The sequence below is a fragment of the Elephas maximus genome, chromosome 17 (genome assembly GCF_024166365.1).
Source record: "Elephas maximus indicus isolate mEleMax1 chromosome 17, mEleMax1 primary haplotype, whole genome shotgun sequence".
NCBI classification, from domain to species: Eukaryota; Metazoa; Chordata; class Mammalia; order Proboscidea; family Elephantidae; genus Elephas; species Elephas maximus.
The window spans coordinates 90,035,472-90,055,218 of record NC_064835.1 but is presented as its reverse complement, the minus strand read 5'-3'; the positions used below and the strand labels follow the sequence as shown (position 1 = coordinate 90,055,218).

General features: G+C 46.6%; 1 long non-coding RNA gene across 2 annotated transcripts in view; it reads right to left on the bottom strand.

Annotated features, from left to right (window-relative positions):
• Window positions 1-19,443, bottom strand: part of LOC126060334 (uncharacterized) — a 97,973-nt gene extending 78,530 nt beyond the window's left edge. The window contains exons 1-2 of one of the 2 annotated variants that reach the window (XR_007513569.1): window positions 18,707-19,443; window positions 11,739-11,830 (exon numbers count right to left, since the gene is read on the bottom strand). This is a non-coding gene — a long non-coding RNA (uncharacterized LOC126060334). Of the gene's footprint in view, window positions 1-11,738; window positions 11,831-12,682; window positions 12,972-18,706 lie in introns of those variants that run through there. The other variant, XR_007513570.1, reaches the window with a different exon arrangement.
• Between the last annotated feature and the right edge of the window lie 304 nt (window positions 19,444-19,747).

Genomic DNA, 19,747 nt, shown 5'->3' with positions numbered 1-19,747 from the left:
CGGACTAGGTATCTCTACTTTTCCCATCACGCTCTCTCAACATCTCCACCTACCGATCACTGGGGCTCACCTACTGCCAAAGGGCCCCGGTGATGACATTCTTTCAGTTGTACTCCATGGTTCCTTCCAGACAGAATCCATTCTCCAGCCTTACCCACCACCATACCCAGGCTGGGTCCCAGGGTCTCATTCTAGCACCTGGCATCTTGCTTCCCTGGGAGAAGAACCTGGAATTCTCCCTGGTGGTGGGGGTGGGGAGAGCATTAGGGCTGGAGAATGAGGTGGGCAGGGGGGGCGCGTCATGTGCTGGCCTTTCTTCTCCAGAGAGAAGCCTTCCTTTCTTGTTACCTCCTGTTCCTCCTCTTCCCACCCCCACTTTCTATAGTTAAGGGAGGGACCATTTTTTAAACAATTTTAAATATACTTGATTTTTAAAATTCAAACCATATAAAATGAAAATTAATAAAGAGTAAAAGTCTCCCACCCTATCCCTTAACTTCATGACTTCACTCCAGAAGTAACCATTTTTCAACGGTTTTTGTTCTGCTAGGAGGGGAAGCTTCCAAGTATCAAGACCAACTAGATTCTCCTGTCATGTTTTAGTTTGCGTCCCATTTGGAGCCTGCTTTTCTTGGGCAGTTTGTTCTTTTTAGGGTCTTAATGGGCTTTTCTTTCCCATATTTCAAGAAGAAACATATGCCTTTTCCATCATATCACAAAGATCTCCCTGCTTCTTAATCACTCTTTGTTGAACAGGAACTATTTCCTTCCTGAAGTCATTCTTTTGATCCGTCCTGTTCTAATTTGGACTAATTGTTTTCTGGGTTTGTGCATCGCTACCATCAAGGTATTTCTCTACATGTTGCTCTGGGATTAGTTCCAGAAGGTTTACATGTCTTTTTAATTCCTAACTCCTTTTATGTTTTTCTGCAGTTCATAACAAGTAACATTTTCCAGAAAGTGCGTAGTGGTAACTTACAAAGTATATGAATACTGTAAGTCTTTATTTTGCCCTCATGGTTGGCCAATAATTTAGCTAACTGCAAAGTTTTACATTCAGAATAACTCTCTTCTGAATTCTAAAGTTATTATTCCATTTTATTCTAAACCTTCGCCACTCAAGTGTGGCGCACAGAACAACAGCCACAGGGTCACCTAGGAATTTGGCAGAAATGCAGAATCCCAGGACCTACCTCAGAATCTGAATTTGAACAATGTCCTCAGGGATCTATGGGCACAGTGGAGTTGAGAAGCACTGTTCCAGCCTTCAGTGCTGCTGCTACCGAATCTGAGGCCAATCTGGCTCTCATTCCTTAGTAAATAACCTAATGTTTTCTCAGTCTAAGGTTTTTGGGGTCACCTTCTACCACCTGCCCATCAGTTTGTCATACTGTGGTGACTTGCTTGTTGTGGAGGTGCTAAAAGCTATGCCACCAGTATTCCAAATACCATCAGGGTCACCCATGGTGGACAGATTTCAGCAGCACTTCCAGACTAAGAGAGAGTGGGAAAAAAGGCCCTGTGATCTACTTCCAAGAATTAGCCAGTGAAAACCTCATGGAACACAACAGAACATTGTCCCACTAGCTTTCTGTGGACACATGATCAGGAGGGATCAATTGCTGGAGGAGGACATCATGTTAGAGTGTGAAGTAGAGGGCAAAGTAAAGGGTGAATAGAGGGTGAAGTAGAGGGCGAAGGAGAGGGTGAATAGAGGGTGACGTAGAGGGCGAAGGAGAAGGTGAATAGAGGGTGAAGGAGAGGGTGAAGGAGAGGGCAAAGGAGAGGGAGAAGGAGAGGGTGAATAGAGGGCCAACGGGGGTGACGGAGACCCTCAGTGAGATGGATTGGCATAATACATGCAACGATGGGCTCGAACATGCCAGCGATTGTGAGGATGACGCAAGCCCAGGCAACACTTCGTTCTACCGTACATAAGATTGCCACAAGTCGGAGTCAGCTCAACAGCAGATAACAACAACCTTTTCCTTACCTGGAATTCTGAAATTCTTTAGGCTACTTTTAAGCTTGGACACCTTTTCAATGAGTCATTCCAGTCTAAAGATGTGTGCTTCTTCAAATCTGGGAAATTTTCTTCTTTTATTTCTCTGATTTCTTCCTGTCACTCTGTACCCTCTGTTCCCTCTTTAGGGAATGTCATGGGTTTCCTAGACTGATCATCTGTCTATCTTAACCTTCCCCTTCATTTGGTTTTCTGGTTTTTATTCTGGAAAGTTCTATCAAATTTATCTTTTAGCCCTTGTGTGAGAATTTTTATGTTGTAACATACTTTTAATTTGAAAGGCACTTTGTGGTTCTGCAAGTGCTCACTTTTCATAGCAGGTGGTTCTTGTCTTATGGATGCAACAGCATCTCCCATCTCTACAGATACTAATTAGTTTTGCTTTCTCTGTTTTGTTTCCTCCAGGGCCAGCTATTTATTCACCTTGCTCCTTCTTGTTCATGTTGTTGATCTTCCTTGTGTCTGATAATCCTTATTAGGTAATTCTATGGAATTACTATTCATTGTCTTCGATGTGATGATGGTATTGTGGTTATACAAGAAAATGTCCTTATTCTTAGAAGATGAATGTTGAGATTTTAGAGACGAAGTGTCTTCATGTCTGCAATTTTCTTTCAAATGGTTTTGTACATATGCACACACGTACCTTCAGAAAAACATATGTATAGAGGGAGTAAGAAAGAGAAAATTTAAATATGGCAAAGCGTTAACATTTGATGGAGCCAGGTAAACAGAATACCCAGGTATTTATTGTACCTAGTCTTTCAACTTCTGTCTTGAAAATTGTTTGAATTTTTTTCTAATAAAAAGTTTGAAAAAATACCAAAAACAAAACAAAAATATCTGACGATGCTTGATGGCTCAGTCATATTTGATGATGCTTGATTGTTATGGATATCCTTGGGGAACATACCCCTGGAGGCCTGAAATCCCTCAGGACTCTACTTTCTTATAGGAAAACAGATACCATGGTCTGTAAACTACTTAGGCTACAGGTCATTTGCATTTTTGCATATTTGCGATAGGGATGAAGGAACAATATATGCAAAGCTTCTGACTGATATTCTTTAGGAAATCTGCCAGAGTTGATTAGGTAGGGGCCCATCCTGGTACACCCCTAATGAAGCCAAAGAAATTTATAACCGGATCTCATGGGGGCACCTAGTAACTGGATTTGGTGGAGGGTATAATTAAATTTCACCAAGGGCCTACAACCTCTGCCCTAAAGATATAATGAAAGGATCAGAAGACATTCCTTCTTGCTTAAAGGGAAATGTGTAAAGCCCGCAGAAACTCTGAAGCACATACCCGCTCCGTTCACATCGCCTCAATCACGGGACAGAAGCCCCAGCTCTTGGGCCAGGACCTCTGGGACTGTTAAAGAGCCTGACCTTCGGGTAAAGGGTTGAAAGCAACTGTGGGTGATATCAGAATATTGTGAAATGTATCTATCAGTTTCTGTCCCCGTGTTGTTAGGTGCAGTCTATTCAGCTCCCACTCACAGCTGACTGGTTCTTTACGATCGCTGGCGTGTCTGAGCTCACTGTTGCACTACTGTGTGGTGCCTTCCAACCTAGGAGGCTCATCTTCCAGTGCTACACTGGACGATATTCTGTCGCGATCCGCAAGATTTCCACCGAACAATTTCTAGAAGTAGATCACCAGGCCTTTCTTCGTAGTCTGGAAGCTCCGCTGAAACCTGTCCACCACAGATGATGACTCTGCTGGTGTTCGAAATACCAGTGGCATAGCTTCCAGCGTCATAGCAACATGCAAACCACCACAGGATGACAAACCGACAGAAGGGTGGTGGTCTGTCGTCTAGCCTCCTGCAATGTCTATCTCTACTTCAATGAATAGAATCAAGGCATAATCTAGCCAGAGAAGGGTAACCTCCCCAGATGGGCACATTCCAGCCTACACGACAATCAGGGCATGGCCAGGTGGATTAGTGCAGGCAGCCAGCACCACTTCCTCCATCACTGTGTAGATCTCGCCCCCAGATGGCAGCCTGAAAGCTCTGGGTACGAGGAGGAGCATATTGACTGACAGGCTGCTTGTTGGCGTGTTGACCGTGGCAAGCTGATGCCCTCCCCAGTAAGATAATATGCTCAGAGGTCTCCCTCTCCCAGCCCCGGAGACCGAGCCCTCCCTGGGCGGGCTGCCAAGCACCCTTCCCAGAGCACGTTTCCAGAGTTGTGCCAAACGCTACTGCTGTACTCAGTCGCTTTGATGCGGAAGGTTGACTGTCCTGCTGGTAGGCAAGTCTTTACAAAAATGCCTTGCTCTCAGCCCAAATCTCTCTCCTGCTCTTATTTCCAATGAACCCAGAGTCTCTCCAGGGATAGCTGAGAAAAACAACCCCCAACTCTACCCACATCAATTCCATTCCATCTGCTTTCCATTCTCCAGAAATTAGTCAAAATCCTTGGTCCTCTAAACAAAGTCATAGAAGCTTCATAGACACATTCAAACTCCCATAGGGATCAAGTTACTGGGCTGAGGGCTGGGGGCCACAGTCTCTGGGAACGTCGTGCTCAGCTGGCATACACAGTTTATAAGGAAAATGTTCTACATCCTACTTTGGTGAGCAGCGTCTGGGGTCACAAAATAGTATGTGTATTAATTGTTTAATGAGAAACTAATTTGCTCTGCAAACCTTTACCTAAAGCATAATAAAAAATAAATCAATCCTTGGTGCTCTGTTGGCTCCTCTTCATTGCCAATCCTATTTATTCCCTTTGATTCTTCATTTCAGTCACTGCAATAGCATTGAAGAGGGCAGAGCAGTGATGTCAGTGCTCACGTCTCTGTCCTGACTTGGGTGACATCCTTAAGTCCTTCTCCTTCTGCTGCATTGTCTGTCTCCGCAATTTCTTCTAATTCTGGATGCCTTGGGACCGCTTCCCCTCACCCCACCATCACCTTTAGCCACTCCTCCTCTTAGCAACAAAATCAGGAAGGGCACCTGGCTTACTGTATGACACCATGTGCAGGGCACCTGCCTTACCTTATACACACGTGCAGGGCACCTGCCTTACCTTATACACACGTGCAGGGCACCTGCCTTACTTTATACACCACGTGCAGGGCAGCTACCTTACCTTATACACACGTGCAGGGCACCTGCCTTACTTTATACACCACGTGCAGGGCAGCTACCTTACCTTATACACACGTGCAGGGCACCTGCCTTACCTTATACACCACGTGCTGGGCAGCTACCTTACCTTATACACACGTGCAGGGCACCTGCCTTACCTTATACACCACGTGCAGGGCAGCTACCTTACCTTATACACACGTGCAGGGCACCTGCCTTACTTTATACACCACGTGCTGGGCAGCTACCTTACCTTATACACACGTGCAGGGCACCTGCCTTACTTTATACACCACGTGCAGGGCAGCTACCTTACCTTATACACACGTGCAGGGCACCTGCCTTACCTTATACACCACGTGCAGGGCAGCTACCTTACCTTATACACACGTGCAGGGCACCTGCCTTACTTTATACACCACGTGCTGGGCAGCTACCTTACCTTATACACACGTGCAGGGCACCTGCCTTACTTTATACACCACGTGCAGGGCAGCGACCTTACCTTATACACACGTGCAGGGCACCTGCCTTACCTTATACACCACATGCAGGGCAGCTACCTTACCATATACACCATGTGCAGGGTACCTGCTTACCTTATACACCACATAGAGGGCACCTGCCTTACCTTATACACCACATGCAGGGCACCTGCCTCACCTTATACACTATGTGCAGGGCAGCTGCCTTACCTTATACCCTATGTGCAAGGCACCTGCCTTACCTTATGCACCATGTGCAGGGCACCTGCCTTACCTTATACACCATGTGCAGGGCGCCTGCCTTACCTCATGACACCATGTGTGGGAGAGCTAACATGGCCATCCTAAGCCTGCCATCCTTAGAAAGGCCTGCTTGCAAGCTTGGGCCTTGGCTGACAACCGGGCACTTGGATTTTGGAGGGTTCGCTAGCTGATAAGAGTAGTTCACTGTGCCCAAACAGTGTGTGCAAACACTGTGGTGCATGCAGAACACCTGCTTTCCTTCTGACAGTCTGGAATTTTAGTACATGCTAGGCAGCAGGTGCCTATGTGACCAGCCCCCAGTAAATACCCCGGAGGCTAAGTCTCTAATTAAATGGAGAATGAAGGGTGTCCTGTGAGTCCGCTGGGAAAGAACTCTTGGAACTTTGTGCCTGGTCTCCTGCAGCCTTTGCCCTACACAGCTTTTCCCGTTATTGATTTTGCATTTTATCCTTTCTCTGTAATAAATCACGCCGAGTCCTGAGAGACCTCCTAGAGAATCGTCAAACCTGGGGATAATCTTAGGGACCTTGATACATGTCACTTATAAAACAAGTGTTTCCAGCTCTTGATAAGCTTCGATCATGGCTTAAGATAGTGCTTCTCCAGCGCAGGTCTGGAAGGTGTTAATCTGGCAGTGTCCAGAAAGGGTGCTGCTGTCGTTAGTTACCTTCAAGACGATTCTGGCTCACGGCGGCCCCATGTGTTACAGAATGGCTCCACAGGCTGTAATCTTAATGGAAGCAGATTGCCAGGTCTTTTCTTCTGCAGTACTGCTGGGTGGGTTTGAACCACCAACCTTTAGGTTAGCAGTCAAGCACAAACTGTTTGATCCACCTAAGACCTTTTGAAAAAGATCCACACAGTCTGATTTTAAGATCTCTGGCTCCCCTTTTTCAGTAGACTGCAAACCTGGACCATCCCTTCCTCAGCCCTGGCCCTGACACTCTTGCGTGTACCCTAGTGCACGAAGGTGCTCTGCTTTTGGTGCTGACACACATCCTCCTGACCAGGTGGCTCAAACTCCCGCCAGCCCAGCACCCTTGAACGCTACACCCACTTGTGGTCCAGAGCTCCTCCCTTGCTTTTCCCAGATCTCCATTTATGTGATAAGCAACAAGAAGTCCCTGTTTCTCCCACTGCTCCCACTTCAGTTCATAGGAGAAATTGTGACCACTCCTGGAACTAAATAATGCTAAACAGCCTTCCCGTGAAGCCTATGAGTGAGAGCTTTCAATTAAGCACTGGATCACAACTTCAGGGGTCAAGCAACGTCGAACCACACGCTTCAGTTTAAATACACACCCTGACAGAAGGTTGTAGAAAAACCTTACACACTTGGCTCACAGCAGAGATGGACAACGTGAATTAGGGTGATGTCTGAGTTACTGAATATTCTTCAAAAACTGGTTTTGTTTATATTTCTGCAGGAGGAGACAAAAGAACAGGCAAATTTTAACCTATCCCAAACTAAACTGCAATTCTCAAATGATTCCTGCCTGTGACGGCTAATTCTGCGTGTCAGCTTGGCTGGGCTGTGATTCACGGTGGTTTGACAAGACAGCGGAGCAGCTGCTGTTCCCTAACGTAATGCAGTGCAGCGCAATCGCTGTTCGCGATGTGATCTAATGTCCTCAGCTCAGCAGTTGACAGGGAAGTCTCCTTGGGGGTGGGGTTTGCCTCCAGACCATACATAAGCTCCAGAGGAGCTCGCTTTCTCTCATTTTTGACCCTGCACTCGGCTTGTCATCTGACCTATGGACTTTGGGATGTAAGCCTGCAGAAGTCTCCGGCCCGCTGCCTGAGCTATGGATAGCCCTGGTGGCGCAGTGGTTAAGAGCTCAGCTGCTAACCGAAAAGGTTGGCAGTTTGAATCCACCAGCCCCTCCTCAGAAACCCCATAGGGCAGCTCTACTCTGTCTTATAGGGTCGCTATGAGTCAGAATCAACTCGATGGCAATGGGTTTTTTTTGCTGTTGTTAGTCCCACAACTGCATGAGCCAATCCCTTGAACTAAATCAATCTCTTTGTGTCTCTCCCCTCTCTAGAGGACCCAAGCTAAGATACCCCTCAAATATTTATGTTATTATAGATAACCCTAAAAGCTAAAATAATAACAGGGAGGGGATAGTTGCCACTGAGTACCACATATTTCACTTTTCAATGGGCTAAACTAGATACCTGAATAAAACCAAAAAAGCAAACCCGTTGCTGTCGAGTGGATTATGAAATCATAGCGACCCTATAGGACAGATTAGAACTGCCCCATAGGGTTTCCAAGGAGCGGCTCATGGATTTGAACTGCCGACCTTTTGGGTAGCAGACTGAGCTCTTAACCACTGGGCCACCAGGGATCCTAGAATAGTGTTGTATAAATGTCAGACTTACTATTTTTTTTAAGTTAGTAATTTTTTTCAAATTACTCATCTAGTTTAAAAAGAGAGAAAAAGTAAGATAATTTTATTTTACAACTAGAGCCCTTACAACATAGAGACAATTACCTCCAATATCTGGTATACTTCTTTTTGTAAACTTACACATCCCAACCCAGTGCCGTTTTTATTCGGTTTATTTCTTCACCTTTTTTTAACTATTACTTTTGATATATATAGATTCACACGCCATCATAAGAGACATTTCAGAGATCCCGTGTACCCTTCACCGGCCTCTCCCAGTAGAAGCACCCAGCATAGCCACGGTGTACAGCACAACGAGAAAGAATGATGTGGGTACCGTTCAGGTTACTTAGATTTCACCAGTTTTCCACGCGGTTGCGCGCGTCTGTGTGCGCGCATGTGTGTGTTCAGTTAGGTGCAGTTTTATCAAATGTGCAGCTTCACGCAGCCACCATCAGAGTCAGGATACAGAACACTTACACCTCAGGGATCCCTCGTGCACCCCTTTTCAAGCCACAGCCTCCCCGTCCCTGACCTCTGGCAACTACCAGTCTGATCTCCATCTCGGCAATTTTATCATTTCGAGAATGTTAAATAAATGGAATCATACAGTATGTAACCTTTTGAGATTGAGTTCTTTCTTTCCACTCTGAATAATTAATTCCCTTGAGAACCACCCAAGTTGTTGCCGTATCAACAGTTCATTCCTTTTCGCTGCTGAGTAATACCTCGCGGTGTGGCTCTGCCACAGTTTAACTATTAACCCACTGAAGAACCTGTAGGTTATTTCCAGTTTTGGCTATTACGAATACACCAGCTGTGAATTCATGCTCAGTTCTTGTGTGAACACAGATGTCATTTCTCTGGGACAAATGCCCCTGAGGGTAAGTGCTGGGTTGTACGGTAGTTACATGTTTAGTTTTATGAGAAACAACCATATTCTTCAAGTCTGCAGCAGTTTACATTCCCATCAATAATGTGGTCCAGTTTCTCAGCATCCTCACCAGCCTTGTGTGTTATTCTTTTTTATTATTATTATTTTGGTCTTGCTGATGGGTATATGGTGACCTTAGTGTGGTATGAATTTGTGTTTCCCTAACTGCCAATAAACAGGAGGCCTGGTGGCACAGTGGTTAAGTGTTCAGCTGCTATCCAAAAGGTCAGCAGTTCAAACCCACCAGCTGCTCTGCAGGACAAAGACATGGCAGTCTGGTTCCTTAAAGATTTATAGCCTTGGAAATCCTATGGGGCAGTTCTGCTCTGTCCTATATGGTTGCTGTGAGTCAGAACCAACTCGACAGTAGTAGGTTTTTGTTTTGTTTTCTTTTTAACTGCTAATCATGTGAATACCTTTTTTGCCATCCGTATTTCTTCTTCATGGAAATGTCTGTTCACGTCTCTTGCCCGTTTTCTGGCTGGGTTGTTTGGTTTTTACTGTTAAGTTTTCAGAGTTCTTTATATATTCTAGACCCAAGTCTTTTATCAGATGTGTCATTTGCAAACACTTTCTCTCGGTCTGTAGCTGGTCTTCTCATCAGAGCAAAAGTTATTCATTTCATGAGATTCATGGATCATTTTTTCCTTTTGTGAATTAGGCTTTTGATGTCAAGTCTAAGAACCATTTGCCTAGCTGTAGGTCTCAAAGATTTTCTCCTAAGCTGTTTTTTTCTGAAAGTTTTATGATTTTATACTTTACATTTAAGTCAGGGACCCCTTAAGAGTTAATTTTTATAAGCTGTGAGACTTCAGCTGAATGTATTTTATCACCTCTGGATGCCCAATTACTCCAGCACTATTTGTTGAAAAGGCTCTTTCCTCCACCTTGTCAAAAACCAGTTGGGCATATTTGTGTGGGTCATTTCTTGGTTCTCTATTCTGTTTCATTTATCTATGTGTCTCTCTCTCCACCAATACACATGGTATTGATTACTGTAGCTGTAAACCGTTGGGGAGGGTGCAGTTTTTCCACTGGGTTTGACTAACGTAGAGTGTGTATTGCCAAAAAAGTTTTCTATTGTTAGACCACCCTCTTCTGGGTCCTTTGGCTGAGGGAACAGGCTTTCCTTAGGCTTCTTCCCTCTCCAGGATATATATGTATGAGCGTACCGCCCTGTGGTTCCTCAAGTCCTGAGGTCTCTAGGCAGCCCATCGTCTTTCCACCTTCAGAGTCTGCCTGTGCCTGTCTGTTGTATAACGTCCAGGGTTTCTCAGCGGTCAGACGGAGCACCTGAGAGGAATGTGGCCCCTCCATTTTGGTGGAACTAGAAGTCCTTCTTCCTTTTTTATTAAAACACTGAATTGTGATCTTATTTTATACATAATTTTGTATCATTTTACTTAACATACGAGTTTTTAATTTCTGCTATAAACTTTTTTGTTGGTACAATTTTGTTGTTTTTGTTAGCTGTTGAGTTGTTTCTGACTCATGGCTACCCCAGGTGTGCAGAGAAGTACTCAACAGGGTTTTCAGGGCTGTGACCTTTCCAAAGCAGAATGCCAGGCCTGTCTCCCAAGGTGTCTTTGGGTGGGTTTGAACCACCAACGTCTTGGCTAGTAGTCAAGGGCATAACTATCTGCAACACCCAGGGACTCCAAGGCTATATAATTCTCCACTGGGTGGCCAGAATATAATTTACTTAATCATTTTCTTATGGTTAAAAATTTAGATCCCAACATTATTGCTGTAATAAATAATGTACCAAAGAAAACATCTGTGCTATAAACTCTGTCTCTAAGGTTATCGCCCTCGGATAGGGTCATAGGCGCAGCGTTACACGCAGCCCTATAACAACACGGAAGAGCGTCCCTGTGCCCTCACCCGCCCTGGGACACCAGCATTCTCTTCACCACGAGCCAGTGTGATAGAAGGAAAACTCTATTGTACTATGCCCTTGTGTGCACTGTTCCCATCACTAATGAGGTTGATCAGTTGCCTTTCTTGTGTAAACTGGCTTTTCATGTCTTTTGCCTGTCCATCTTCTGGGGCCAGCAGAAAAATCCGACTCAATGTGTATAGGAAGTAGTTTTCTTAAACCCAAAAAATACAACTGAAATGTCAAAAACCAACTGAAAATCTGTTGCCATCGAGTTGCTTCCAACTCATAGTGACCCTATAGGACAGAGTAGAACTGCCCCACAGGATTTCCAAGGCTATAAATCTTTCTGGAAGCAGACTGCCACATCTTTCTCCCGCAGAGCAGATGGGGGGTTTGAACTGCTGACCTTTCCGATAGCAGGAAAGTGCTTTAACCACTGTGCCACTAGGGCTCCTCCCAAAGACCAGCTAGGAGAGAAATAATTTAATCCTCCTTTCACATCTGCATAAATCATGTGCCTAACAGGAAAACACCTGCCAATCGAATAAAGACATCGGATAAAGATAAAACATAGGAAATAGCTCAGATTGTTCAGATAATTCTTGATCTTGAAAACTATACCGTTATGAAAAATAAACATTTCCTGAATCTCACCTGAGGCGTAACAACACTGTCACCTTCAAAAGTTGCAAACACACATCTGTGTCACACTTTAAGCCTGAGATTCAATTTTCCATCATGTAAGCCTATTGCAGAAAAAAAAAAGAAACACATGTTAAATTTTCAATTCCATTATTATACAGGATTAACTTTTTTTAAATAAAAAAATATAGACTATTAAAAGAAGAAAACAACCATATTTCTGCTGCCCAGAAAAACGCTGTAAGAATGTTGGTGCATCGTATCAGCTTTTGGCCTTTTATACACATTATTCACACATATTGACCTCATTGATAGCAAAAATATTTGAAAATAATTATGTCATATTTTTCCATATATGTCAACAAATCATGCTAATTTTTTTTCTCTTTCTTCCAAATTTTATAAATTCCAGCAAATGTCATAAAGATCACACCCACCACATGCAGGGGGCTGGTATCTCCCTCCCTTCCACAAATGAGCTAATGTACCTGTCATTTATGGGGGGCAACATAAAAACCTCATGTGACCACTCTGCACCTCAACACCATTAAACACTATGCATCATAAATTCATACTCCAGCTAGTCTATTTTTAACTTCCTGAAATCCATATTTCAATGGCAGTTCTCCAAGGCCCATTTTCAAAGCATAAATAGTGTACCTGCACACAAACTGGAGGAATCAGCCACCTGAGAGAAAACAGGTCCAGCCCCAGGCAAAATGTGAAGGAAGCAAAACTTTTCTTTGTTTAGCCCGAGGCCCCTTCCTCTCCTGAAGGTTTCTGCACTCTCCTCCCAGCCAGCTCGTGCTCCCCGTTTAATCTCAAGAATCGTTCCCACTATCAAAATCTGCTTTCACACAAATCAATCCTGTCTAAGACAGTTCTCTGAGAGACGGGGTCACGTTACTGCTCCCAGGACTATTTACATCTAACGTTTGCACTAAGAACACACTTACGTTAGCGCGAGCTGTGTCCCGTGTTAAAATGTTCAAGCATCATGGGATAGAGAGGGTCCCAGAGGGCTGCTCTCGCCTGGCAGTCAGTCGTACACACAAATCTCCAAGCACTCTGAATGAATGCTTCAATTCTGAAAATGGCCACTTGAGTCAGAGAAGCCAGGACTCCTGGGGTCCTTCCGCCTGTCACCAATAACAGTTGTCATCGATTCTGACTCATAGTGATTCCATGTGTGTCACAGTAGAACTGTGCTCCTGAAAAATTCCATTGCCATTGAGTTGATTCCAACTCACAGCAACACTATAGGACACCGTAGAAGTGCCCCATAGGGTTTCCAAGGAGCAGCTGGTGGATTCGAACTGCTGACTTTTTGGTTAGCAGCCGAGCTCTTTACCACTGAGCCACCAGGGCTCCATAGGGTTTTTAATGGCTGATTTTTTGGAAGTAGATTGCCAGGCCTTTCTTCTGGGGTACCTCTGGGTGGACTGGAACCTCCAAGCTTCCAGTTAGCAGCCAAGTGCATTAACCTGTCACACCACGCAGGGACTCCCCTGCTGCCTGCAGAGCCCTGTAAACCTGTGGGTGCCAGCCCACTTCCTGCCTGGAGACCCGCCCTCCTCCATCAGGCCCACCTTCCCTGTTTCTCCTCAGCATCGGGGCAGTCTGAGGAGACAAGAGTAGGCAGTGTTAGCATCAGAAGTATACAGGAGCAAAAGGGTCTCCAGGAGGCTGCAGGAACTCTAAATTACTTTAGGAAGTTTAAACTGATTTTATTTATAGATAAATAGATCATTAACAGACCCTGGTGGCACAGTGGCTAAGAGTTCAGCTGCTAACCAAAAGGTTGGCAGTTCAAATCCACCAGCCACTCCTTGGAAACCCTATGGGGCAGTTCTACTCTGTCCTGTAGGGTCGCTGTGAGTCGGAATTGACTTGAGGGCAACGGGTTTAAATCAGTAATATTTCCGTCTTGGAGAGGTTCAGCCCTTCTAAATGACCTCAGGTTAAACCCACCTCATAGGCAAACCACATGAAATCACATTCTTTCTGGATGTAATCACGTCACAGAGTGCTCCCCCCGTCTCCCCACCAAGGACACCTCTGACTCATTCAAATCATCACTATTCTACCATTTAGTCCTGCCCACTACAGGCCACATATGTGCTGGGTGCTTTACGGAAACTTCATTTATTTCACTTAATTCTTTTAGTTCTCACAACTCTGTAGGATGGGCATTAAAATCCGCTGCCATCAAGTCGATTCTGACTCACAGCGAGTGACCCCGTAGGACAGAGTAGAACTGCCCCATAGGGCTTCCAAGGAGTGGGTGGCTGGTGGATTCCATGGGAGCCGTTTGGTTAGCAGCCAAGCTCTTAACCACTGCGCCACCAGGGCTCCAGGATGGGCATTGTCACTCCCATTTTACAGATGAAGAAAGTGAGCCTCAGAATGTCCTGGAATAATCTCTCAAGGTCGAGTGTGGGAAAAGGTTAACACTAAATATTCAACCTTGGTGTTGAGAAGATGCGGTTAGAGCTAAGAAACACAGGTGCCAAATGCTGAAAACAATAAATCTGGAAAGCAACGCACTTCTTCCTTGACCAGGTTTGTGGTTCAGTCTGCTCTGGGCTACCTCAGTCGGGGAGGGGCGACAGGCAGCTGGCTGCTTTCTGACACTTTAGACCTTGTGCACACCCTGGGCCTGGAAATGTGGTGACCGGGGCTTTCAAATGCCCAGATACTCTACTCAAAGGGCAGCTGAATTAGCAAACAAATGCCAACTGTCTCTCAGAAAACAGACACAACAGTCGTGTGAACACAAAGGTTTTTTTTATCTGATGTTAGTTTTTCTCTCTTCAGGCGGGAAGCTCAGCTTTGGCCTGCTCCCCCAGGGTGAGAGGCTGGTAAACTGTGTGACTGTCCTCCCAGTGATCCTGGACTCTCCACAGTGGGGACAGAGCGGCAGCAAGTGTGGGGCCTTGACCTGGCAAGGACCCTCTCCTAGCTCTCCACCATCGGCTGCTGTGGGTAACTACCAAGGGAACATACTCCGTTTTTCCCCTCAAATCCTGCCCTCTCCCTTTCCTCCCTTCTTCCTTCCCTGCTTCTTGCTTTCCAGAGGGCAGGATTTGAGGGGAAAGACGGAGTATGTTCCCTTGGTAGTTACCCACAGCGGCCGCTGGTGGAGATCAAGAAGAGGGTCCTTGCCAGGTCAAGGCTCCCCACTTGCTGCCTTCGCGAGGCTACCAGTACCACTGTCACAGACGCCACGAGTGAGGACCAAGTCTGTGTTATGTGTTACAAGTAAGCTATCACTTCTTCCCAACAACATCGTGAGAAAGCTGCGGTTCAGTGAAAGTCCCTCACTCTGCTCCGGTCACCCTGGCTTTGCCCCTCCTTGAATGTTGCCTCTGTCTGGAACACTCCGCATCTCAGAGGGGCTCACTCTGGTCTCTGGTCAGAGGCTCCTGCCACAGGGAGCTGTTCCTGGCCCACCTACCCCATCACTCACAGTGGGGCTGTTCCTGGCCCTCCTACCCCGTCACTCACAGGGAGACTGTTCCTGGCCCACCTGCCCCGTCACTCACAGGGGGGCTGTTCCTGGCCCACCTACCCCGTCACTCACAGCGGGGCTGTTCCTGGCCCACCTGCCCCGTCACTCACAGGGGGGCTGTTCCTGGCCCACCTACCCCATCACTCACAGGGAGACTGTTCCTGGCCCTCCTACCCCGTCACTCACAGGGAGCCTGTTCCTGGCCTACCTACCCCGTCAGTCCCTAGTCCCTGTTCTGTATTTATTTCTCTTGGCAGCATACCATGCTATCATAACTATACGTCAACAGTATAACCTCTTATTTGTATAGTTGTTCACTGCTGTCTGCCCCTCTAGGCTGTACACTTTATAAGGACACAGACTTTATCTCGTTCCCTGCTGTCTCCCCAGTATGAACACGCAGTCTGGCACCCTGGAGGGGCACAACACAGTATCTGCTGACCTACCAAGTGAAGCCACTTGCTGGCGAGTGGTTAAACAGGGTTGAGCCCAGAGCCGTCCAGCTCGAACGCCTGCATGCTTACTTCTCTTCTACAAGGAGGATGAATGGCTGGACAGACACATGGATGTGTGGTTGGACTGAGAGGTTAGAAGATAAACTAGCAGTCACACTTTACGTGCCTGGATCCAACGACCATCCCTGTCCTGGTCGAGTTCTGCAGAGCAGGAGCCCAGGTGGACAGAGGGTATGGCTGGTTACATTCCATTAGTGAAGGCAAAAGTTCAAATGCAGTAGAGACAGAATGTAACATGGAGCCCCAAGGCCAGAGGCCGGGAAAGGCCAGGGTCTCAAGTCGTCGGGCCTCAGGTGGAGGCAGGAATGGCACCAGGGGATGCAGAATGAGGTGGGAGCAAAGGACCTGGAAAATCGCCAACCAAGGTCACAGGTAACCATGGCTCAGATCTACGGAGGTGAGTGAACCCAATCGTCTTCAAGGGCTAGAGACAAAGTAGGTACAGATAGTCCCTGGCTAAGGAAATATTCAACGTAAATGAACTACACTTACGACCATCCCTTTTTTTTGTACGTCTTATAGTTGGTCGTATGTACTACGTGCAAGATTACAGCTCGTAATTTGCTGATGTTTTCATTCTCAGATGTTCACTCACAGATGCTTACATGTAATGTTTCCAACCCCCAAAGAGAAATAAAGATCTGATTTATAAAGATACTGATAATAAAAACCAAAAACCAAACTCGTTGCTGTCAATTCTGACTTACAGTGGCCCTACAGGACAGGGTAGAACGGCCTCATAAGATTTCGAAGGAGCAGCTGGTGGATCTCAACTGCCAACCTTTTGGTTAGCAGTCATAACTCTTAACCATTGTGCCAAACGGGCTGATAATAAAAACTAAAAAAAACAGGAGGCATTTGACGTGCGTCAGAGCCCACTTAGATGGAGTTGTCGGCATGGGACACCCTTGTAAGTGAGCGGCTCCTGTGCACCCATGCGTGGACCTGCACTCATTTATGTGTTCCTGAAAATTTACTGAGCACAGTTAACAATAAGCAGCCATGGCCTGAGAACAGGCACAAACCTTGCCTCAGCTGCTACAGCCTGAGATGCGAGAGGCTGCTGCCAGGTGGTGACCTGACATTCCCAATTCTCCCAGTGGGGACCTGACCAAGAGGTGTCTCACGCCCCACAGAATGTAAAGTGAAGCTCTAACCAGCCCAGCACACAGACCATCAGCCCTCACAGAGACCTCAGCATGGAACAGAGCACCAGGTTAGAGGGATAATCAGGGCCCCGTGACAATCAGCAACCAGCTCTTTTCAGATTGGGGAGGGAGGGCACGGAGGAGGAGGATAGTGGAGAAAGACAGCACTTAAGGGGCTCTGAGCGAGTGCCCAAGACAGACAGGAGGCAGAGGGCTTCCTGCAACAGCCTCATGGGCCCGGGAGGAGAAGGCACCACTTTCCCACAGACTGGGGCACCCCGACAGGGTTCATAAAGCTGTGTCTCCTCAGGCCCAAGTCACTGGGCCAGGAGACAACGGCCCCTGCACGAGGCTCTTGATGCTGGTCAGGGCAGTGCCCCGGGGTTCAGAACAGACCCTGTGCCTCCGCCATCTGCCTGAGGCCCCAAGTCTGGCCCATGTGCCCTCCTCACTCCAAGCTCTGTCCCTGGAGCCTCCTCACCTGAGTGCTGCACTGTATTCTGACACAGTGCCCCACAGGGGTCTAGTTAGGTCCACCTTCAGGATGAGGTGTTTAGAATGAGTCCATTCTTGAGGTAGGTAGAGAAAACCGTATCACCCAGGGCAGGGCAGGGGCAATGCTCCAGGGAAGACATGCTGATTCAGGTGTCCATACCTCTTTTGCATTTGGCCAGGGTCTCATCTTCGTGGACCCCTTCTGAAGCCAAATACCCTCGTGAGAAACCTGCTTCTGCCCAGGAGAAGACACCCCTGAGTGCCCCAGCGTGCCGAGGGCTCTGCCACTTCCATGCTGATTTCCTGAAGACTCTGAAGTACCTAGGAAAATACCTGTGGGTGTATTTCCTGTCCTCCACTCCTGTATTTTTCCTCCACCTGCGAGTCACGGGGTACTATCACTCTCTCTTGGGTTTTGTCTGATTTCTCTGAGCCTCATAACTGTATCAGCAGTAACTGGGGAAAAGGTGCCAAAGACATCTCTCAGTAGCGAAGCTGCCAAACCACACAGGTTCCTCAGGAGTCCATGTCCACATGGAGGGTGCCACCTGAGTGAAAGCCAGTGGGCACATTCCCTTCCTCCCCAGCTGGGTTGTGCTGGTTACAGCGTGAGGTGCTCCAAGTGAGTCATGGATATCTCAAATATAGCGGATGTGTTAGCTCCTCTGCCAGGCCAGGCAGCTCTCCCCAGGGACATGCCTAATGCTTGCACTGATGAAGGCTTTCTGGGGGATGGGCTGGATCCCTCCCCTGTATACCTCTGTTGGGAATCTCTCCACCACAGGGCCCTCAGCCTAAAACTAAAAATGTACTTTGAGGAGGCCTATGAGAACATCACAGAGCAGAGTATGCATGTGGGTATGTCTGCATGTGTGTGTGTGTATGCATGTGTCTGGTGTGTGTGTGCACATGCACACACGTAAAGTGTTATCTCAGGTTGTGCTTGTTCATGACACAAGATTAATCCGTGTTGACTGCTTATCCAACTCGAGTAAATCTTTGTCACTCTCAGGAAACCCTTCTCTAAGTCACCATCTCAAGGTACGCAACAGGCCCGTAGGCTTTTATTATAAAAGGAAAGGGTAGTTCCCATAAATTTTTTTCTTTCCACACTGGACTCCTGAGTGGGGGAACTTGTTTATATATTCCTGGTTGAGACAAGAAGGAAGATAGGAAAAAAGACAGCAGTGAGGGAAGAAACAGGTTTCATCCAAAAAGAAAAAAAGTGAATAATCTTTTCCATTAGCTTACTTCGCTTGTAATAAAAAAGAAAGAAAGGAACATAGAAAGCAGAGGAAACTCGAAACTCACGCTCCAAAAGCCGGAACAATCCCCAGGGGCCACGCAGCCCAGCGTCCGTCTCCTTGAAGAGCGAGCTCCCGGTAGACAGCGCACTCCACTCGTCGCGTCTGCGTTACATCCAGCCTCTTGGCAACTAATCGTGCATGTCGTTAAGGTTGTGTCTCATTTCAGTGAGAGCTCCACAAAACATACTTTCTGATTCAAACACTGTAGAGCAAAAGTTTAACGTTTTCCTGATGTTTTTAATGTCTCTGGATTTTTAACTACATGATTAATTTAATAAATGCACCAGAACAAACGAACAGCAGTCTTTTTCCCCCCTTTTCAAACAAATTGAGGGTAACCACAAATTGCCATGGAGTTGATTCTGACTCCTGACAATCCCACGTGTGCAGAGTAGATCTGTGCTCCATTGGGTTTTCACGGCTGTAACTTTTCAGAAGCAGATTGCCAGGCCTTCCTTCTGAGACGCCTCCAGCTGGGTTCAAACCACCAACATTTTGGTCAGTAGTTGAGGACTTAACCATAGCGCCACTCAGGGACACCAAACTGAGGGCTGTCACTGTTGTTAGTTGCCATCGAGTTGATCCCGAATCACGGTGACCTATGTGTGCAGGGAAGAACTGCTCCATGGGGTTTTTCAAGGCTGTGACCTTTTGAAAGCTGATCGCCAAGCCTGTCTTCTGAGGTGCCTCTGGATGAGTTTCAACCACCAACCTTTTTGCTGGTAGTCAAGAGCTTAACCATTTGCTCTACCCAGGGAAGAAGAAACAGACAAAATAAATCTTATTTTTTGGAGGAAAGTCCATTTTAAAAAAATTGAAACTGACTCAACCACCAGCAGGGGCTGTGTTTTAGTTGTACTAATTTTATACCTATATCTCTCTACCATCCCAGTTTCCACTGAAACTACAGGAAGAGCCCACATGTATGGGGACCTAGGCGTGTATGAGACTGAAGACCCACCACAACATTTTCTTTGACGGCCACAATCTGGTTGGGTCTTCTGGCATATAGAATTCAGGGCCCAGCAGAAGTGATGACAGGCTG